Source organism: Suncus etruscus, chromosome 2 (assembly GCF_024139225.1).
Source record: "Suncus etruscus isolate mSunEtr1 chromosome 2, mSunEtr1.pri.cur, whole genome shotgun sequence".
NCBI classification, from domain to species: domain Eukaryota; kingdom Metazoa; phylum Chordata; class Mammalia; order Eulipotyphla; family Soricidae; genus Suncus; species Suncus etruscus.
In genome coordinates, this window is record NC_064849.1 from 81,759,587 (window position 1) to 81,784,374 (window position 24,788).

The following is a 24,788-nucleotide window of genomic DNA, read 5'->3' on the forward strand; positions in this document are numbered from 1 at the left end:
AATAGTAGTAGTTAAATAGTTTTATTTAATAACTTAATATTGAGTTTTTACTTTGCTCTCTTCAAAAGCCTTCTTGAGGACTCACAGTATTTTAAGTAGGGAGTAGTTGACTATTTTTCTCAATATCCTATTCAAAAGTCTTTTAAATAAATAAATTGAGAATACTATATATTGCATGAACAAAAAGGAAAATTTTGCCTTCTCTTAAGATTTGAATTCAAGGGAACATATTTTTAATTGATAACATGCAAAAATATAATGCTTATAATAAATACTGATTTAAACTGATGTATCATTTTAGTTAGCTACCTACTTTTATAAGCTCTACATTTTTAAATAATTATCATCACTTATAAACCAGTCATTGTGCAACTAGTATAAAATCAAACTATTCATAGGACAATGTTCAGTAGAAAGTAAACATATATTTTTTCCTTTATTTGCTTACTAGAAACTCCAGAAAAGTTTGTGAAAGGCTAACGACTAGGAAGTTTTGGCAGATGTCATCATGTAACCTGTGAATATAAATTTCTTGGATGATTCAATAATTTTATGTTTTCCATTGCTCATTTTACTAAAGCAAATTTTATAAATAAATTTAGATAATAATTAAAAGCAATAAAGGTATTATTTCTGACCAAAGTAATAACTGCCTACCAACATATTATTGTTGAAAATATTAAATGACTAAAATTATTTTGAGTTTATTTTGTATTTACAATATATTTGCAAATTAAACTATTAATACCTGTAAAGTGAAAATGTTTTAAATTGTCAATGACATGTAATATTTACCTCATATTAACATTTGAAAAATGCATGACAGAGTAGTAATGTAGTTTAAAGGATGCCTACTTCAAGTTTTTCTTCTTTTCCTTGCCTTTATTTATTGATTTTAAATTTTATTTCAGTCACTGATTTATTCATCCTCTTTAAAGCCAAAGTTTCTGAAGTCTCTATTAGTAAACTACTACTTATTTTTTTATCAGAACGTACAACTATTTAAAATTCTGAATTCCTCCCTCAAATGACCTAAGCATTCTCTGCTCTTTTTTAATTCTAATTAAGCAATAGGTAAAAATATTTCTCTTATGTTGAAATAGTTTATTTCTGAACCTAGATCCAATTGGGAATCTCAATGTGTTATCTCAATGTAGACTTTAAAATTCCGGGCTTACCATGATAGTCCCCTAAGTGCATTGATGAGATTTCTATGTTTCAATGAATAGGGTAGGGTCAATAATTTAGGTAGTATAAATTCACTTCAAATCTGATGTTACCACCACCTTAAAAATGAGATGATTTGAGCCTGAGAGACAGTGAAACTGGTAAGGCACTCATCTTGCATACTACTGACTGGGGTTAGATCTCTGGTCCACATATGCCCCCCTATACTCAGAACACTGTTACTTCAGATTAGAGCTAGGAGGAGTAAACCCTGAACACACTGGGTGTGACCCCCAAGATAAAAAAAATAAAATATTTACTTGTATTGTTGTGCCCTTATAGCTCAATCATTCTTTTTTGTCACAGTACAGTTAATCAGCCATATTTTAGATTTCATCAAATGTATTTTTAAGTAAACAGTTAACATCTTCTAAAATAAATGAAAGACACATGATGGTCTGATCTTATTGATACAACCCCAATATAGTTTTAGGCCCATAAAGTGTAGTTACAAGTCTTATCATACTTCTTAGTTATATTTTCTTGATGCATTCCAAAGCCTAAAGATAATCATTCCTCAACTTATGTAAAAGTGATATAATGTTCAAATAATTATTTCTGTGAATAAGTAACAATGATTACTAATAATTTGTATAGGAGAAATTTTTCATTTGAAAAATTTTAAAGAAATTTTTTGACTTTAAAATGTTAATTATATGTTTTTATTATATTTATATATAATATATACTAAGTACATATGTATATTTTATATATTTATTATATGTATTTAATTATATATTATATATACTTTTTATACAAAACTGAAAGGGGGCTCTTGTGAATTTTCTTGTGAAATATTTACACAGGGTTTTAAATAAAATTGCACAAGGTTTTTTTGTCAAAAGCTTGATAAAGATACTGAACTAGTGAGACACAAACAATGTTATTGTTCTTACTATTGTTGGGGGGGTCATGTCCCCAATGTTTGGGGCTTACTCGTCTCTGTAGGCAGGAGTCACTTTTGATGGGTTCTGGGGACAATATAGGGTCCCAGAGATCCAACCTAGCTCTAACTACATGAATGACAAGCATCCTACTTGCTGTACTATTGCTCCTACCTCCAACATAGAACATTTTTGGTTGGTAACACGGAGCATTCTTTGGGTAGTACAGTACATTCTTTGGGTGATAATACAGAGCATTTGAGTTAGGATTTTGCTTTCACTGAATGCATCTTGAATATAAAAGTCAGAAGCATTTTGTTTTTACTTCATCAATACCATTGTGATAAAAAGTAATAGTATCTATAGCCTTTTGAAAAGCATGGAAACTAATTTAGTGTTGAAGGTAAAATAGGTTAAGCAAAAAATGTTTTTTTTTGTTTTTTTGTTTTTTTTACCTTATTGCATCTAAATATCTTTCTTTGTCCCTTTGAAAAGCAGATGCAAGTTGCCAAGTTGACGTAACTGAAAGGTATTCCCCTGGGGACAGCACGATTTTTATATCTCAGTGGTTTAAATATTAGGGGATGAAAATGTTTTCTCTTTGAAGTGTCTTTTTGGTTTAAATTCAAGTGACATCAACTGAAAGTAGCCTAAAGCAAAGCTAGCTTTGATTTTTTTACCCTGCCTTGAATGATCTAGTCACTTTGGAAAAGACAACTCATATCAAGGGTAAGCATTTAAAATGAAATCTTGAAGAAAATATATCTTTACCAAAATGCCTACTGACATCCCTGGAATTAGTATTAAATTTCAACCTTTTAATTATATTTAAATATGTCATATTTAAACACATTACTACTTTGCTTAACATAAGATTTATTATTGCATAGAGTTTGAAGTTGGAAAGGAAGGAACTATCTTCTCTAATCAATACTTTCATAGATGATAAAGCAAGAAATTGGAAAAATTTTTGTCTATATAAATTTTAATTTTAACATTTTCATAGTTTTTTGTTTTGAAATGTTTAAAATAATGGCTTCTTTTTTTTACAAGTTTTGACTTTCTAAGAGGAGACAAACAAATGACATGCAAGCAAACCAAATCTTCTGATAAAATTGTTGATACAGGATTAATTACTAAAATTAATTGCAAACCAAGATCCAAAATATACATAGTCTCAAGTAAAATACTATGGGTTTCATATGGTATTTAAAACCATGCTTGAATTATCTTGATAGAGATAGATGATAGATAGATAGATAGATAGATAGATAGATAGATAGATAGATAGATAGATAGATAGATAGACAGACAGACAGAGAGACAAACAGAAAGATAGATAGATAGATAGATAGATAGATAGATAGATAGATAGATAGATAGATAGATAGATAGATAGATAGATAGATAGATAGATAGATAGATAGATAGATAGATAGATAGATGATAGATAGATAGATAGATAGATAGATAGATAGATAGATAGATAGATAGATAGATAGATAGATAGATGATAGATAGATAGATAGATAGAGATTATTGTTATTATTTTTGGCCACACCCAGTGATACTCAGTAGTCACTCCTGGCTATGCTCTTAGAAATCGCTTCTGGCTTGGCTTGGCTCTCTGTAATGGGTCAGCCACTTGCAAGACAGATGCTTGCACCACTGCTCTGGCCCCTGTACTGCTTTTAACACCCGGTAGTGCTCAAAGATTAGTCCCAGCACAGATCTCAGGAATTATTGCTGGCAGGCTTGGGGGACAATTTGGGGTTCCCATGATTGAAACCAGGTTGAATACATTCAAGGCGAATGCCCTATGCATTGTGCTATTGCTCTGGAACCATACGTGATACAAGATAAAATGCCAGAAATGAGGACCAGAAATGACGAGATTATAAATGGCTGATTCACTATATTCATCCGTATTGTATGTTAAGGTAGATATTGAACATTTAAGGGCACAAAATAAACTACTTTAGTAATAGGATCAGTGATTTTAATGACTTTTTACTTATCTACTCAAAATAATATGTTGTCTCTAGAGAGGATTTAAAATGATAAATTAAGAGTATTCTTAGGTGACAGTTGAAGTACAGATAGTCAAATAATAACACACAAAAAGTACATAAACTGGGACAAACTCAACCTACTCCATATCTCACATATATACAAATCATTTGTTAGTAGTATTTTGATAAATATGTGAAACTTAAAATATTCAAGTTAATTTATGTAATTGTATATTCTGTGAAAACTTGATTCTTTATTATCAGATCTGTAACATCACCTTCAAAATATGCCTTCTTGTCTTTTTATTATTCCTATTATCACATATTTTATCCCATCTGCTACCTCCTTGCTCTATTACCCATGATAAGTGTATGTGTTTTTTCCACAGCATAAATCCCCTTCTTATATATATTTTACTCATTTAGAATATTTACTATAATATCTTTTCTTTATACTATAAATGCAAAGGTGTATTTATCTGGTCTTATTACTTATTTATTTTTTATTATGCTTGTAATTTTTTTTTTTTTTTTTGGTTTTTGGGTCATACCCTACAGCGCTCAGGGGTTACTCCTGGATCTGCATTCAGAAGTCGCCCATGGCAGGCTTGGAGGATCATATGGGATGCCAGGATTCGAACCCCCATCCTTCTGCATGTGAGGCCTACCTCCATGCTATCTCTCTGGCCCCTATGCTTGCTAAATTTCTTACATTTTTAAATGTATATAAAGTTAAAACTGTTATAAATTGAAAAATCTCAATACAATTTACATTTAATTTAAATTATACATAACAAGATGATGCCTAGAACAGAATAATTAGTAAACAAATACTTTTTAATAATTATTAAAATGAATAAATATTTGAATTTCTAATGACTTTTGAAATTATTAATGATAAAATTTGAACTTTGTATTTAATTATTTTAGATTATCATTTTTACAATATTTTGACAGGTATTCAGTCAGACCAGTAGTATACTGTAGCAATTACTGTGAAGTCTACATCATAGTTTATTTAACTGTAAGCTATTAGAAACCACATTTTTTGACTTTTTGCATCAAACCTTGTAGTGCCACTTAATTGTGGTCTGTGCTCAGGTCTCCATCTTAATGATGCATGGATGATCATATGATTCCAAAGATTTAACCCAGGCCAGCTGCTTCAAGCCAAGTACCCTACCTGCTTACTAGAATTTACTGTTCCAGCCCCTAAAGATACTCTGGAAAATATTCCTGAGGCCTAGTCCAGTGAGTCCACAGTGTTGGAGGCATAATACTGTTATAGAAAAAGTCCTTATTAGATTAATGCTTTTAGCACTCTTCTGGAAATAAGGGCTCCAATCTTTTATTTCAGCAACAAATTTGAAAGCAAATAAATGAAACTAAGTATAGGAGCTAGTTATTAAAGCAAAGTATATACTAAAAACTCACAGTAAAGACATAACCCAGAGTGAGTAGCACTGTTTGTAAGGAAATCTGATTACCCAAATAAAATAAGAATTCTAAGCCAAAGAAGTAGTGTGACATATTCTAGTAAACTTGCAATTTGTACAAAAATCATTGGGGAAATACATTTATAAAAATAGTTTAATTTGATTTAATAGTAGGCAGAATTTGAATGAGATTTTAGAAATACTTTTTGGAGATGGCTATTTCTCAGTATCATAGCTCCACAGAGATTCTAAACAAATATTGTTTCTTTCTGGAGTTGTCATGCAATTATCAACTGTGCTATTGCAGGTGGGCATGATATTTATATTGAAAAATCTTTCACCTTTTATATCCACCTTATGTAACTCATTACTCTGTTTGAAGAAAAATAGATGTCTGGATTTTGTGTGGGATCTGCAAGAAGAATCTACTCAGAATCTAGAGATATAATTCAGTGACAAAGAGCACATATAGAGCTAGACTTGATGCACAGCACCACAAAAAGAAAACAGAATATAAAAACAAAAAGCCTGGCCAATTTTGGGAAGTGAGCAAAGATGAAATGGGGCAATGATTGGTATTGACATGTTAAAGAACAGGGTACAATTGTTACAAGTTCCTTTATAAGCACATCAATACTTGCTTCAGGAATAAATGAATGTTTTAGTTAAGTCCCTTAACATTTACAGGGTCTTGAAAAGGGAATATTTTTTAAGAGCTAAAATTTTCCAATTTCTTTGCCATCTAAGTCAGTCATCTAGCACATTTATACTGGCCAATTCTATTTCAATATAACTAGTTAGATGCACTTATTTTAATTTCATTTTTTAACTATTTTGCCAATATGGAAAGTATATTTCAAATATATTAGAAGGCAAAATTTTTTGATTTAAAGATCATTTTCTTCCCAGTATATTTTATACTTAAATATATTCCCACTAAAATAAAAAAAATATCTAAGTCATGTTAGATTAAATTATCAAAGAGATAACTATTTCTTATGATAAACAAAGCTTATATTGGTGCAGCTAATTTTTCAATAGTTTAAGAACACTTAAATATATATTCATGTTTCCTTACTAGAAAGTTGTATAATAAAAGTGAATATATAATCATGTTTATTTAGATTTATATTAATGCACATTAGATATTTATTTGGAATGAGTTGGATTGTATATTATTTAATGCGTACTGCATCTGGACTTGACTTTAAAAATTGCACAGTGCTTAGTGAGTGTAGATAGAAAACATCTCTTTAAACACTTAATGATGCTAAAAGTAAAATTTGTGGTTTTTCAAATATAGTTTATAAGAATTCTCATTAGTTTTATTTTCCTTTTTGTTGCCCAGGATCATCGAAGCTTTTATAGCATCTGCCTATACATTTTTTATTTTCATGTAGAACAAAATTGGATCAATTCATTTGCACATCATTTATTAAATACTAGCCTGGGGAAATATGCTACTTGTTTGTCTGCCAATTGTTCTGTTACAAATAGCTGAATAATTTTACTTTATCTTAGATGAGCCATACTCACTTTCATAATCTGCTTCATTTGCTCTGTCAAGTTATCTATGCTACTTCTTGGAAGTTCTTACTCATTATACCATTTTCCTATTATTTGAAATCACGTTTCCCATATTCAGAAATAACAACATACCATCAATATGACTTTAACTCGATTCAAATTTATTTTATATTTAGCATTGTTTAGTGCAAGTAAAATGGAGTTATATCTTATTGTAAATATACATTCATCATGCATATCTTTTGCAATTTAAAATTTTTATAAAATTTTAAAATTGATATAAAAATATGGAGTTATAGTGTAATGGGTAAGGAACTTGTCTTGAACATGGCCAGTCCAGGTTCAGTCTCCTGGTTTGGACATGGTCTTTTGCGTAGCAATAGGAGTACATTCTTAGGACAGAACAGAAAGGAGTTAGCCCTAAACATCACCAGCTATGGCCCCAAATTAAACAAATAAATAAATAAATTATTTATATAAAAAATGCTTAATGTGAGATGGTGTTTTATGTGAGTCAGTCAGAAATAGAGAATAGAAGCAAAGTTTTCACTTATATTTAAAGAAATTTATAATGGTGATTGATAAAGAAGTAAATTGAGGACTGAAATAAAATCATAAATCTAGTCTTACAACAAGGGTTGAAAAAATAAATTCCTACATAAATATATTGCCATAAATTACCTTACATCTAACTCTGAAATTTAGACCCAGATTCTTGAAATGTTTCTAAAGTTTTAAGTTAGAGTGCATATATAATATACATGTATATATTTTACAAAATGTATCTTCAAAGTGAGAATTCATCATTGTAATAACTATTTCTATAAAATTTGCCACATTTGTTATTAAATTAAGTGAATCATATATGAATAGAATGAGCAACTATTTCATGGTTTTAGTTTACGTTTACAATCCAAATGCCTTTTGATCAAGGAAACTAGGTAAGAGATGTCTGTAGATCTTTTGAAATAACTAAGTATCAGATCATCTTTTAAAATGAGAAGGAAAGAAATAAATAGCCAAAGATAATTTTGTTTTAAAAATAGCATTTAAATACCAGGAAGATTTATTTAATTAAATTTATATACTAATGAAAGCAGTGATTTTTATCAAAAAATACTGACTAGACAAAATTATAATTCGTGCAAAATTATTCTGACATTTCTCTTCAGAAAGAATTAAATAGCTTATTATAGACCACTACTTTCTTTTCTCATTTATATTTAAAATAGTTTCTTTATATCAAAATGTGGCTGCTTCATCTTCATCACATATATGTATTCTTCAGTAATATCAATCATATTAATTGTTGTCCATTTCAGATGTACTTAAATAATTCATCAAGCATAATCATGGCTTCATAATGACAGATACAGGGTGTTTTAGAATATTTATGCAGTCATTTCCTTGTTTATGCATGAGCTTGAGTACACAGAAAGAAAAGATGAGTTGAATGAAATTACTGAAGGATATGTTCAATGTGACAAGCATGAATTCTTTTATTCATTAGAACAATGTTTCTATTATCTTCACTATGTCCTTAACAACTGTAATAAGCTGACATTTAGTGGGATCTTAAACTCATTGCCACAGACAGACTGCTTTATGTCAACTAAATATTGTTATGTAGTGTTGAATTCTTTTGAAAGGGAAATATATTTGCTTTCAATATTAATTCTATCCCCATATTGCTGAAAGTAAATTAGTGCTCTAACCAATTTACTGGCTAAAATTTTCCTGTAGAAATGATGGACTTTCTAGTGAGTTCCAGAAAACTCTAAATTGAATTGAAAGTCATTTATTATCTTTATTCTCTAGCCAGACTATTCTACTTGATTTCATGCAAGTTTTTGTGCGATGACATACTTCTACCTATGTGATGATCATTCACACAGCCTGTGGTCAATAAAAGAACTTGATATAATGGAACATTCAACTTTTCTGTATAAGAAGTAATTTTGATAATGTCCCTTTTGATAGAATGTGAATATATCATGAATAAAGAACCACCAGAATACTTTTTTTTTCTGTTATATGTGAAGTGATTACATGGCCACAAGATGATTCATTGATATCTCCTCTCAAGGTGAAAACCAAGAGGATTTATCATGGTCTTTTTCAACTTTAAAAGACAATATGTTCCAAGTCTTGAGGTCATGGTCTTCTTAAGACTAGCCTCCATGCAGTGACTGAATAAATCTGACTATTGAGTGTAACTATTTTAACATTATGTGATCCTTAAATTGATATTATTTCACACCCTCCATTTCTTCCAGTGCTTTATGAGGTATACATAGCAGATTATGTTTAATTTTGTTTGTTTTCTGCACAATTGTTTCCCTCCCTCTTAACTTTATATTTATACTCTATATATGACTATGTCTTTACTTATATGTTATAAGTACATATATAAATACAGCACACTGAACTATGATCTACTTCTGGGAAATGTAATGTATGAGAGTTGTTTTGGAAAGATCTGAGAAAGAATATTTAGGGAAGATATTATTATAATTCTCCTGATGAGGTCCCTAGCACTAGTCATAAGTTGTCTCATATCTTCTCTGGTAAAATAAAGTAAATAATGGATTCAATGTAAGTACTAATATTCAAGGAGTTTAACACCACTGAAATTTAATCCTGAGAGTTCTATTTTTTGAAAACTTAAAAAGTTTCAGAGAACCTGACAAATGGTTTGGGGCACTCTGGCCAGATAAATTCATTATCCTAAAGACCTTCTCCAATTATATTTCATAAATCTTCACAATAGTAGTAATTTGTGCTGGCAAAAGCTACTTATATATATGCTTTACTATGTCTCTGGGAAAATTATTTTGTCTTAATATTACATTCATTTTTAATGGCCATTAATTGAATGAGATCCATCGCTAAAGTTACCAGGAGAACATCTGGTGATGTACAATAAACTGACATTTAAAGAAATCAAAGATTATGAATTTGATGCTTCAGTGCTGGTTAATTTAGCAACCTTGTGGGTTTAGCTTGTCTACTCCAACACAGCTGGATCTTAAACGACATGGATAAGGAGACCCCCTGCAGACTTGATGAGTCAGGTCGTGGAGTCTCCAGTTACCTGAAATTCCAGAATGTGCCTACTAACAATCCATATACATACAATGTTCCCAAGGACCTTTAATGCGGGGAGGGTCTAAGAAGCTTGAAACTCAGTAGGTGAAGAGAGCGCCCTCTGCCATTTTGGTTGGAACTGGCAGCTTGTTGGACTGGGGAAGAACACGGGTAAACTGAGAAGCCAGCTGTCCCTGGGTAAGGGGTGAATAGGTAGGCGAGGGCATGGCCAGATGCTAGCAAGTGAGGAGAGGTGCATTCCCATATGGCTTCGACTCAGGTGCTATGGGGACTGAAGTTACCTCAATGATCTATACTGAAAACCCTGTAGGGGAAGAGGAGATTAGGGCAGCAGGTTGGGGACAGTCACCATGTGCTTTTGCCCCTCAAGCCCTTCCAATATTCCTCTCCAGGTTTTCTAAACTTCTCAGGTAGGGGTCTCTTCCCTTACCCCACCCCCTTAAGAGTCAGGACCTGCCCTACATAACCTCCCAGGAGCCCAAGCACTCCCTGTGACCCCAAAATGGAGAGTGGAGCCAATGAGAAGAGGAGGAAGGAGGCAGCCTATGAGGGTAGGGGATTTGTACCACACTTTCTCCCCTGTGTCCAGAGTCTGGGGTGCCTGACTCTGGGGAAGATGGGTGTGGATAGGGTGCCCACTGCTACATTTCTGTTGTGTATTTGTTGTAATATTTTTTTTGCCTGTCATCCCACCTGGATCTTCCAGGTGAGGGTGATGAAGGAAAGAAATAAATAGCTTGTTGGGGAGGCAAAGAAAGTCTTTTGTCAGTTGCAGCTGCCTCCTTCCACCTCTTCTCATTGGCTCTACTCTCCATTTTGGGGTCACAGGGAGTGCTTGGTGAGCTTAGAGTCTGGGGTCTCTAAGTCTCTCTATAGTTTAATTTTTTTTTTTTTAAGTTTTGGGTCACACCCGGCAGCACTCAGGGGTTACTCCTGGCTTTACACTCAGAAATTGCTACTGGCAGGCTCGGGGGACCATATGAGATGCCAGATTCAAACCATTGTCCTGCATGCAAGGCAAAAACCCTACTTCCATGCTATCTCTCTGGCCCCAGTTTAACTTTTCTAAGCGCTCATAAAAAAAATATGGATAAATGGATAAAGTGAGTATAATTGAAAAATTTAGGAAAATAGGGGAAATTGTGAAAGATGAATAGATTTATAAAAGATAAAGAGAAATTCTGACAACTAAAGTCAAAGACCAGACATACAAGCATATTTCTCTCAGCACCATAAGGATTACAAGCATTTAACTAAAGAACAAAATGATGGATGTTGAAGAAAAGCTTGAAGCTTACTGTTGCAAGTCAGCCCTAGATGGGGTTGACTGATGAAGGAATGGAGGATGAGGTCTTTCCCCTCCAGTTCGGAGCACACATCTGCCATCCTGTTCAGTCAGCGGTTCTGAGGTGAAGCGGTGGGTAAACGCTAGCAGACAGTCAGGCATGTGAAAATATTAGCTTTATTCAGAGGACAAGACTGAAGCCCAAAGCCTCAGCATCTGTTCCAGCCAAAAAAGTCCCCACCTTCCACAGACCCTTGTTTTAATCCCCCAGAATCAGGTACCACCCATTAGTGGGATCAGGTACCACCCAATGGTGGGAGCAGAATCAGGTACCACCCTAGGGTGGGGGCAGAATGCTAGGTCACACCCCAGGGTAGGGCACAATCACGGATCAGGGTAGGGTCAGTAACATAATAATTCCATTAAAATGTTTACATACACAACACTTACTATGACCTTGACATTACTGCTTGCTCTGGTAGGATTAAATAATTCCAGAATCATTATCCAGTGCATAATATGAATGTCATGACTCTCTCAATACTCATTTCAAAGCAGCAAAAAAAGGAAACTAACACGTTCAAGTAATGTGAGTGTGGAAGAAAGAAAGGGACAAGCTGCTTGAATGTTTCCTATGGATGAAATGGAAATGAATGTTTTAAACCATATTCATCCACAAAGAAGTAAGCCAATGACATGCCGGGATTGAAAGCTTATAAGGAGAGAATAGTACTTGAAATAGGTGGGAATGCTTAGATTGCCTCACACCTCTTTGTAATTTGGCTTGGCAGTAATATCAAGGCTTGCAAACATATTAACAAATATATATTTTCAATTTATGTAGACAAAGTTTTGAACAGGGACAAAATTACCTAATTTATTAGGAAGCATCCCCTTGTCAGACGATGTATAAAAATAAATACAATGAGAAGTTATTCAACCTTTGAAAAAAGAATGAAAGCCTAATGTTGGCATAACATGATTGAACATGGAGGACATGTTACTATGAATTTATATTATAACAGACTTATGTAGAGGTAAGATCACAATAGTTAAATTTACAGAAGTAGAAATATAACAGTGAAAGTAGAAATTGGGGCAGGTATCAGGGAGATATTAAATTATGTTTTTGTTATGAATGATGATTAAGCTCCAAAATTCTAATGCTCAATAATTTAAGATTAATTAACAAGACTTACCCTGTTATTTGAAATTTTCTCAGGGTACATTGTTTTACAAACCTGCTCATTCTTTAAAAACAAAACTGATTCTGTGAAGTGACAAACATGTTGATGAGATAGTTTTCATTAGATCTCATCATACTTAGAAATAACAATGTATGTTCCCAAGATGTGTGATTTTATTTTATTTTATTTTTAATTTGGGGCACTTGCAGTGTTACTTAAGACTTACTACTATTTCTGTGCTCAGGGATCACTGCTGTGAGCCAAATTCTGTTGCAGTCTTCAGCTCCTGCAAACAGATCCTTCGTGGAGTTCGGGAAAAAATTCCACGGGGAGAGAGTGGGCACACGGAATGGCGAATGAACGGAATAATATTGTAGAAATGAATGAAACCACGCAGATTGCATGGGGACTTACGTCTCAAAAGACGAAGACAATTTTATTTTTTGAGCTGGCTGCTTTTAAAAGGCTGAGGCAGGGAAAAGCAGGGTGCAAATTCTTGACATCAAAGAAACTGGGAAAAGAAAGACCCTGGCTTAAATTAGCATATTAAAGAGCCGATACTGAAGGTGAAAAGGCAGTTTGTTTTGGGTTTGCTTTGTTTTGGGTAAAACAGAAGAAACCAGGTAATTATCAGGGAAGTGGGAAGAGAGAGGAATGTTTTAGAGTTTTGGGGGAAAAGTGAAAATTACTTTGTTTTGAGCTAAGTTTATGGAAAAACCTGATCTTGGCGCCAAAGTAGGAAAAATTACAGGGAGCTGTTAAGTGGGAGACTTTTGGCTGGATTGTACTGTCCTTTGTTAGAAAGAATTTACTAAGGCCTGATTTCTAATATTGGTTTAAAATAAAGAGAGAGATAGTTACAGCCACTTATGGAATTATGGCCAAACCATCCACGCAAAGGGTCAAGTGATTTTGACTGCTCTAAGTGGGCCTTTTTGGCAAATAATTCCTTTTCAGGAGAGCACTACACTTTGGTGTGTGCCTCTCCTGAGTGGGATGTGGCAGATCACTCCTTGTGGTGCTGTCAGGAATAAAACTTATATGCAAGACAAGTTCCTTAGAACTTGTACCATCTCTCCTGTCAGTTCCATGTGTAGTTTTTTTGTCAAGTAGATCTCAGTAATATTGGGGAGAAAAAATAGAATATTTCATTTGAGACAAATAACCATCCAGAAGATATCATTTTTTTTCCTCAGGGATACTGATTCTTGTTTGAGGAGTATTCCCTTATTAATTAACAAAATTTGGGGGGGCCAGTTTAGTCATCTAAAATTTAAATGAATTACGCAAGAGAGCTGACATCTTATTCAGAACTGTCACTGAATAATTTTAAGAGCACCTGCTTGTGAATTAGATAGCTGGTAAACATTGCACTTAATACTGACAAAGAAAAAACTCACCAAATCTGTAAAACCATCTAATGCTTTCAGCTGCTTGTAGGAGTCAGGGTTTATACAAACTGACGTACTTCTATTTTATTTTGGTTTTTGGGTTACATCCAGCAGTGCTCAGGGGTTACTCCTGGCTCTACACTCAGAAATTGCTCCTGGCAGGCTCGGGGGCCATATGGGATGCCAGAATTTGAGATCCATCCTTCTGCATGCAAGGCAAACTCCCTTCCTCCATGCTATCTCTCTGGCCTTGTGGTAACTATTAGTTTAGACCAGGGATATCAAACTCGTGGCCCACGGGCCCTTTGCGGCCCTCCGTACAACATTTTGTGGCCCACGGCCAGCCTTCAAATATTTCAGTATTCGCAATTATTCGCTTACCGAATAATTGCAATAAAAATCACATTAGTAAGAAAAAAATTGCATTAAACATTTGCATACCCCGAGCAGTTTCGTTCGGGGTATGCAAATGTTTAATGCGATTTTTTGAGATTTTTTTTCTTACTAATGCGATTTTTTATTGCGAATATTCGGTAAGTGAAATCCCTTATGCAGCCCTGCCTCAACCCGACTTTGCCTCCTTCGGCCCCCAGGTAAAATGAGTTCGAATCCCCTGGTCTAGACCAAGTTGTCAGTCTGGTGAGAATAAATAATCCAAGGACTATTCCAATATCAGATCATTGTAAGAGATAAAGTGAGATACCCAACTTCTCCCTGTGTCTCTGATAAAGTCAGTGACAGCTGTTTCATGCCCTAGACTTTGTTTCTTACAGGGAATGTGTTGTGATACTCAATCATGACGTGATGGTGTCCCACTTTCTGACAGCTTATATAAGTCCTAAGTGAAGCCTAAGTTCCTTGAAATATCTTTAGTGATCTCATCAAAATTCAAGTCATACAATGTGTCTTTCTAAAATCTCCACTGAAAAACCCTTAGTTCTCCATGTTGTATGTTTACCTTTTCTGTAAAGAGTAATAAATCCAACCTCTTCAGCTCATGCTGATTTCTTGAAAGTTTTGTCTTTGTTTTTTGTCTTTGGCAATTGACTTGTTCAACTAAAAATCTTTTTTGATTCTTGTTTATCAATATCATGTGAAACAAGTATTAGTGCATATGATTTTTCTTATTTTCAATGATTAAAATTGGTATTCTAAATTTCTTATAATGTTCATTTTAATCATTTTTAAATTATTTAATGTATTATATTTTAGATGTAGAATTAATAGTAGTATATCTGTTTAAATTTATACAAAAATTATACTTCCAAGTATAAAAATCACTGTTTTAATAAAAATTCTATATTACACAAATTTATTTCATGAAATAATAGTTTGCATAATCTACAATTTAAACATGATTTGCTTAATCATAAAAAATCTAGACTAGTTTTCTTTGTCTTTGCAAAATCATAATATATATATATAATTTTGAATTAACTATTTGAAGAAGACATCAGTTTCTAGAGTTTTATTTTATGATTGCTTTATTTCATTAAAGATAATTAGATATTTACATTCAGAGTTCCTGAGACTATTTACTGTGTCAATTATATTAAAGTTTTAATTATTCTGTTATATGTCTTCTAATACTGACAAAATTTAATTTGACCACTTTTGTCTGAGTTATTGACTGATACAAATTGCCTTAAAGATGGTTCTATGCATAGAAAGTATAAATTAAAATTTTTCTTCTGTGCTTTATATTAAAATATTTGATATTTTTAAATTGTCATTGATTGAATTAATTCATAAATAATATAATTTTCTAATAATGAAGTAGAGAGTGGAGAAGGAATAATTTTATAAACAACAATAACTATGCAAAATGTCTGATCATATTGAATTGTTTTCTGTTAGAATTAATTAATTTTTCCCATAATTCTTATTTGAGTAACAGTAAAGCAAATAAAACCAGAAAAATCATGTCCTTCCAAAAAGTTTTAAAAAGAGACCATGATTACTACCCTAGGACCTCACTTTAGAACTAAAATGTGTAATTATATTTGTTAATTTTACAAAATAGTTTCTTCACAATAATAAAAGGAAACATGAGAGAAGAAGGTCAAGGCCAAACTCCTACAAAGACCAATGGTGAACATTCTAGAAAACTTTCAAGTCAGGCAGGAAAATATCTACAAGAAGCTTATATTTAAAAAGAGAAAAAAATATGAAAATACTCTTTTGATACACATATCCCTGCTAACTGACATGAATAATATACTTTATTTGATTTTTCTCAGTATTATTGAGGTAAATTTCTAAATAAAACATTTTCAATGGGCGAGCTTATATTTTTATATGCATATACATAATAAATTAATAATTTCCCTAGTAAAGCTAACCAATATAATCATAATCTCGCATTTTCCATTTGAATGTGGTAGAGGATTTTTATAATTTAACAAGTTTCCTTAATTGCTGTGAAATTAGTGATTATCAATATATCGATTTTTTCCAAAGAATATAACAATACATCTTTGTATATAATTTCAAAAATATTTCAAATATTTAGCTAAATGATAAAATTAAGTTGAATGAATATTAGTATTATCTTGTTAAAGCTAAATAAGTACATTAGAAATTTCCAGAAATTTTGCTATAAAGGTATTTGAAAAATGACGGTAGATACATTAATTCAGTAACTTGCTATATTCACTTTTGCATCTTCATGTCAAAGCAAATGACTTGTTAAGAACGTACTTAAACAAGTCAGGAAATCCTGGCCTCTACAACTTCTAAATATTTCTTCTGCATGAATTATAAAACAAAAAATTCTCTTTTTTTCTTATTTATTCATAATTCATCAAATACCTACTTACTACCCTTTATGTACTAGGTATGAATAACTTAGCAATGAACATACAAAAGATCAAGAAAAATATAATTTCTATCATATAAAACATTTTTTACTATATGAAATATATTTTGACCTCTTTATTTTAAAGCAATTCTCATTGCATTAGATGTTTATCAAAGAATAATTAAAAAGAAAACAACAAGCTACTGCTTACTTGTATTACACTATGTAATGTAAAGTATATTCAAAAATCCAGGGTGAAAACTGATTTTCCTAGATAATTTATGATACACCATCAATATGATTTACAGAAACATACTAAAATAGTGTCACAATAATTGTAATAACACAAGAATTGTGGGTAAACTAATATAAATAATTTCACATGGAAATTGAAAGCTTGAAGTGGAATGCATATTTATTATAGACCATCTATGTTTCTTGTTAAGTTTTTCAAATCATGGTTTTATTAGTCTATCAAGTACATACATATATAAAAAATGAAACTATCGAGGAAAGTTTTCTTGATACTTCCTACTTATTGATGTAAGTGATCTAACTTTAGAATGACTAACATATGCAATATGGAGCCCAAGGATAATGTGAAATGGAAAGGTTATTATTAGAGTAGGCTGTAATTACTGTAGTAATAGTTTTTGTTAGAAGCATTTTTTCCTATCATTGTGTCATTATTGACAAAGATCCAATAGCAATTGTTCTATTAACTAGACAAAGTGAACTCAATGCATTTATGTTGTCAAAATGTGTTACACAAAGCACATAGTTTCAGCAAATATAAACTGAATATTAAAGTGTGATTTCTCATGCCTAAATGATTCAAGGGACTTGTCTTACATGCTCTGGAGCAGGACCATTGTAAAACATTCCAACTATTAGTTTCAATTTAGACCATCAGCTTCGCTCCATTTACCCAGTGGTAAAATCAGAGCAATTGACTCTTCTGAGGCTTGGCCAGTTTTACCCCATATAGTTTATCCAGACTATGTGCATTCAGCTGAGTGTTATTTTTGGACTTCAAAAAGAATTGCCCTACCATCATCGCAATAGGCAGAGACTTAGAATGAGATTCATAATTGGAAGGGTTGAAATTGCTCACCTAGGTAACAAGTGAATCTTAAGTAAATTGCATGTAGAGTCCTACTTTAATAAAAGTTATTAATCGATGTAGCAGCTCATAACAAGGTTATTTTCCAGTCTTATCTTCTAGACAAGCATTATCTGTGGATATAATGATGCATTTTGTAAGTCCTTGTAAATTAGCACTATATTTAAAAAATCCTGTCTTCTTGATATTACAAGTTCAAGTTAAGTTTATTGTATTATATTACCTTATGTGTTAGCTATATTATGTGACATATTTTACACATGCCTTAGGGTTATGTATTCATAAATGTATAAGCACTCTAATATAATTTAAATTTCTATAGACAAGTAATGTTCTATCATTATACATACTGACTAGGCAGTACTGATTATTAAAAAAATACAAGTGAGTTTTTAAAATATTTTAAATAATAGTAGCAATTAATCAGTAATATATTATAGGCAATATATACAAACAGTTATTTGTAATTTAAACCAACTATGTAATTTACACAAATAATGAAATTTTAATGACAATTTAAACAAATAATTATTTTCTTTGTAATTTTATATGTATATATTTATTAAATAGGAAGGGCCTAAGAAAGAGTAAAACTTATAAGGTTCTTGTTTTGCATGCATGCACCTAGGTTGCTCAATTCTTGGCATAGCCTCTGGTTCCATGAGCATCTCAAAAAATGAGGCCCTCTCACAGAGCCCAGAGTAAGCAATGAATAGGAGCACCAGTTATAAACACCACCCCAAAAAATAAAAGGAAAGATAAAAAGTATACAGTACCAAAATTAATCATGTTTATATCAATTTTGAGGAAGAATAGTTTATGTTATCTATAAGAGCTTCATGACTTTTTATTTCTTATTTTAAGTTAAGAAAACAAAAATGTATATCACTTCTTGACAATAGGTAATACATTGAAGAAATTTATTGTACTATTTATGAAACTAAAAACTAATGTACTAATTATGAAACTAAAAACTAAAAATTACAGATTTATTTTTAAATTGATGTAGCAAATGTGTTTCACATTGGCACATTCACCATTACTAATTTAAGTGTAATCAAAATTCTGTGCTAAATCTATGTATGAAGGTAGGCCATTTTCTCACAAAATTCTATCTAAGTGGAATGATATTTCTTTAGTTCAGTGAACTTTGGATATCTAAATGTTATCACATGAAGTTTTTATGCATTGATGTCCATAGACACAAAGAGGGATTTAAGGGGAAAACTTCCAAAATATACCTATACTAAAAAGTACAATACCTGAGTTAAACTAGTAACTATAATTAAATGATTTCTAAATATTAACAAAGTCCTTAAAGTTGTTGAAATAACTCACTCTAACATATAAATACCATTCATACAATACCATATTTATAAACTACAATGTCCATTTCAATTTTTTTCTGTTGTTTTGCTTGTTTTATGGCCACATCTTGCTTAAGCTCAGGTCTTACTCTTGGCTCTTCACTCAGGAAGCAGGACCAGAGGGGTGTAGGGGCTCAGATGGGATGCTGGGGTTTGCAGTCAGGTCACTCATGAGCAAGGAATATACCCTCTAATATATCTCCAGTTCCTCAAATTTTATTTTTAATTGACCAAATATATTTCCAAAGTAGATCATATTACATGTACTTCTCTGAGATAGTATTCTTGATGATAGTATAAAACAGTATGAGCTCCTTAGTTAGGAATCTTCTTTTTATCAGAAGACATCTCTATGATAAGCATTTATTCTAATCTTATATATTTATAATTTTGAGAGTAATCAATGTATTTACCATGTATTTTTGGATATTTTTACTGGTACCTTAAGTCCATTATATACTTTACTCAACAACATTTTACTACAGGATCCTGAAAAGGCATGAAAAATATTAACTACTTTTCTAGTAAGCTAAATTCCTTCCAGATTTCAATTCTGAAGAGAGTTTAAAAAAATGGCCAGATATTTGTTCTCTTCAACATGGAGTATGACATTCCATATACTTAAAATGACACCCAAAATATGGAATTCTATCTTTCTGATTACCCTTTAGTAAAGAGCAAGCATGCACATGCTTTTTAAAAGTGTAATTTCTGGGAAGCCTTATGTTTGAAGGAGTTTTTAACATTAGCATGATTGAATGGGTGACTGAACAACAAAAAATGTGAAGATCAAGAAAACTAGAAGACGGGGCCAGTGAGGTGGCACTAGAGGTAAGGTGTCTGCCTTGCAAGCGCTAGCCAAGGAAGGACCGTAGGTCCCATATGGTCCCCCCAAGCCAGGGGCAATTTCTGAGTGCTTAGCCAGGAGTAACCACTGAGCGTCAAACGGGTGTGGCTGAAAAAAAAAAGCTAGAAGACCATCCAAAATAATACAGGGGAATTTGAAGAGAGCAATAATCCTAGAGATATGAGAATATATTCCAACTACAAAATAAAAATAAAATATAATTTAAAGAAAATAAGAAAGTTCTCAAAATATTCTTGAATATTCTTATTCTAGAAAAGATGCATTTGGAATGTCTTTCTTTTACAAATTTGGCAAAACATAAGCTAAAGAAATACCTGAAAGAGACAAATAGAATAAGCAAAAATGTCCAAAATCCAATAAAAAGACTATAAATTGGGAATTCAGAGACAGAAATGAGAATACAATTTAAAACAAAATAAAATATATGTTTATGTTGTATACTTGACATAAAGAGATTTAAAATATAGTTGCTAGTTTAATGAATGAATGTTTAGTTTAAAAACAATGTATGTTATCACTTGTGAACAAAAATATCTTGTGAACCTATAATATCTCATTTTGGGTAGGTTTAGGAAGAAGCAAGAGACTGTATAGAAAGAATCAAGATTCAGACTTCATAGGGCCAGAGCTATGCCACAACAAGTGCGGTGTTTGCCTTACATATAATCCTCTCTGTTCAATTCTGGAGCTATCAGGTATGATTTCTAAGTGTGTGGTCAGCAGTGAGTCCTGAGTACTATTGGATGTGACCTCAAAAACAAACAAACAAACAAACAAAAAGAATGAAAAAAGAAAATATAGTACTCATACCTTTAAGCAGCAAAGCAAAAATTATGGAATAAATAATATTTCAATTTCTGGGACAAAAAAATTCTATCTAAAATCATACTCTAAAGTACCCATCCAGTTGAAGTTTATAGGGACTAAGTGATATCACAGCATTATGGCATTTTCCTTGACTGCTTCCAAAACCAGGGGGACCCAGATTTGATCCCCAGTATAACATATAATCCCCCCCCCAAGCATGCCAGGAGCAATTCCTGAGCACAGAGCCGGAAGTAACCCCTGAACTTCGCTGGGCCAGCTGTAGCCTAAAAACAAAATCAACAACAACAACAACAAAAAGGAGAAATTACTTTTACATTTATAAAGACTTGATATTTTTATCCCTTTATTTCCTTAAAATATAGAAGTCAATATATATATTATTCTATTTTATTAATATTCATATTCTCATATGTGATAATAGTATATAATATTGATAACAATTAATGTACATATTACGTACAAGTTTTAAAACCTGGAGTAGAAACCAATAACGACACATGATTTAGAAATAGAAATTAAGAACAACCTTTGGAGAAAGCAGTTAGGAAAAGTTTTTAAGTTTTCATTGTATAAAATGCCAGGGAGAGACTAATTCAGAAGATAAATGTGATTTAAATAAGTGGACTACCTGGGTTTAAGATCTTTTAATTATATAGAAGTATCTTTGTATAATCCGTTTTACAATTTGAAAGAAAAAGAGGAACATAAGAAAGAAGAGGTTATAGCAAACAGCAGGATTTTTTTTAATTGTATAAGAAAGAGCTTTCTTGAGCTAGCTCTGAGGAATCATACTTTCTACATAAAGAAGGGACCACACTAGTTATTATGTGCCTTCAAAGCTGCCCTCTAATCTACTCATGGGACAATGTGGTACCAAGGTGAAACTAAAGTAAGCTGCATGTAATTCAAGTGTCCAACCCCTTCACAATCTCTTGATCTTTTACTGCACATATAGACATTTCAAAAAAAATCAGGGATTATTGGTTTCATAAAATAAAAGATTAAAAATAGGGAAAGAAAATAAGAAAAATTACAGCATTAAAGTTTTTACTTATATTCTTAGAAAGACCATAAATGATGTTTAAATAAATTATGAGTAAAAATGATCACAAATTATGCAGTCAGAAGATGGGATGACTGGAAAAAATATGGCTATTACAAAACATGATAGTCAGAGAAGGGTTGGCAGTGAATTATAGTGAGCCAAAGCAAGATTATTTTATTTTTAATATTCAGCATGCATAAAATTATGTTTATTGTATTAATTTCACTAAAATACTACATTTAGATAGCTGTTTGAAATGAACATTGTTTCAGCTTATATTTTCACTAACTTAATACTTATCAAATAGTGATCTCATAAATGTCATTCTTTCCTTAATATAGATTTCTTATATAGAACTCAACTATAGTTTCCTTACTTTGAATTTTTAACTTCATGATAATAGACATTTCCTCACAGACAATGCAAAATATACACATGAATAACAATGAACAACTCTCAATATCATAGTTTGTTAACAGTAATTGATATTAATTAATATAATTAGTATAGCAATTTGATTCTAAAGTTAATAAACTATGTCCAAGGCAAATGAAGTGAGGACAAGATTATGCAACTAGCATATGTTAGAGACCACTTCATCATAAAGTGAAAAAATATGTATTTACTTATTATGTGATTAATTCCCAGGTCACAAATTAAACTATAACTTTTGAACCTTCAAAGATAATTGCCACAAAAGTTTAAATTGTGTTGATGTGTTGATACAACGATTAACTAAATTAACCTAATTAAAAAGTCCAACTTTTATTAGCACAGTTCTTCTCCTCCCCACCCCTGACCATCTTTGAGCCACAACCTGTGACACTAAGGAGTTAATCCTGGCTATGCACTCAGAAATTGCTCCTGGCTTGGGGGGACCATATGGGACGATGGGAATCGAATCAAGGTTCATCCTGGATCAGCCCCCTGCAAGGCAAATGCCCTACTGCTGTGTTATGGCTCTGGCCCCAAGCACAGTTCTTTTTAACAATGGACCCTAAACCCCACCATTCACAAATAAAGCACAAACATGAAACTTAAATGTTTGTTACAAATATATTCTTTGTTTCTTAACAATTTACCATTAGAACACATAGGATTATGAAACTATTATAAAATCATAATAGCAATTGCCAACTTCATTTTCATTTTCTACCTTATTTATTTGTTTCCTTATGCTAAGTTTAAGAAAAAAATGTCCTTACATTTGGCCATATTTCTCCATAAAAAAAACACAAAAACAAAAAACAAAAACAAAAAAAAAACTTTTCATGGAATACTGATGGTAGACCTCAAGACTTTTTCAGTTGTCTTTGATTTTTAAATTACTATCATTATTCCTCTGCTCTGCTGCTCTCAGGTCTTGATCTCTTCTCTCCCATCAAGTTCCAATAGTCATCACTGGTCTGTTTTAAATTACCTTCATGAAACTATAGCCCTTATGTGGGACATTGGCTTGGTTACTTTTTGACAAACTTTTTACCACAGATGTTATGTCTATTAGAACCTCCTATTGCAGCTCACTTGGAAGCCCAGATAGCCAAAAAATGAAGCTTTGATTAGTAAAACAAAAAAGAACAAAAGATTCAATGGGCTTTGAAAAGTCTAATTTGGGGGGTGTTGTTGGCTAATCTCTAACATAAATTTTAACCAGAGTACATTTACACACACACACACACACACACACACACACACACACACAAATACACACAGAGTGACATATTCACTGAATTCTAGTTTGTAGTTTCTTTTCACTTTCTTTTGCTTTCTCTTTCTTTCTCTTGTATTTTTATGGCAACTAAACCAATTATGTAGTTTCTGGAAAAAAAACTGTTATAATGTCAATAATAATACTTGCATAAATATTCAACTTCTCTTCATCTATTATATCTTTAACTTTGTCATATACCATTGAGGTTAAGGTCACAAAAATATACTGTTAACAAATGAATGTTGACTTAATAATGGAGGAAGATATTCTAGGACATAATCTTATACTCTCTGAGTGTTTATTCCTCTCTAAACATGAGAGGAACGTAGATGAATGCAACTGAAATGTTCCAGTTACTGAGAGAGAAAACAGCACATCTCTATCTTTAAATTTACTCTCAAATTCAAGGGAAATGCTTCAAATATACTCTTTCTATATTTTTTCTAGAATTATTAGTTTTTTTTTAATTTATTTCTTTTTCTCATATGTCAGCTTGTATTATGGTCATCATAAATAATCAACTTATAAGTGATAACACACTTGACAGAATGCCGTGCCTTTATAGCTAAAGATTCTACATTTTTTCTTCCAGCTATGCTTCTTTTCAAATAAAATTTCTCATTTTGATTCATCCTACAGTCCTAAGAGTAACAATAGTAAAAATGAGTAAATTGCTCTATTTCAGAGATCTAGTCAAACACTCCCAAACCTCTTTATTTCTTAAAATCAAAATCCAACCCTGCACTCTGGCAGCTGAGTCACCTTAGAACCCGCTTTCATAGCATTTCAGATAGCTATAATGACAGTGGGTAATGAAGTCAGGGCATATGGAAGGTAGAGTGGTTTTTGCCTTCCCACTTATAAATATGCATGTGCTCTCTAAAATAATAGCTAGAGTGACATTCAAAATTAGCTTCCCCATGATCTTTAGCTTGGTGACCCCCAGCCCTAATCTACCTCCTGACATTGCATGATAATTGGTGAAACTC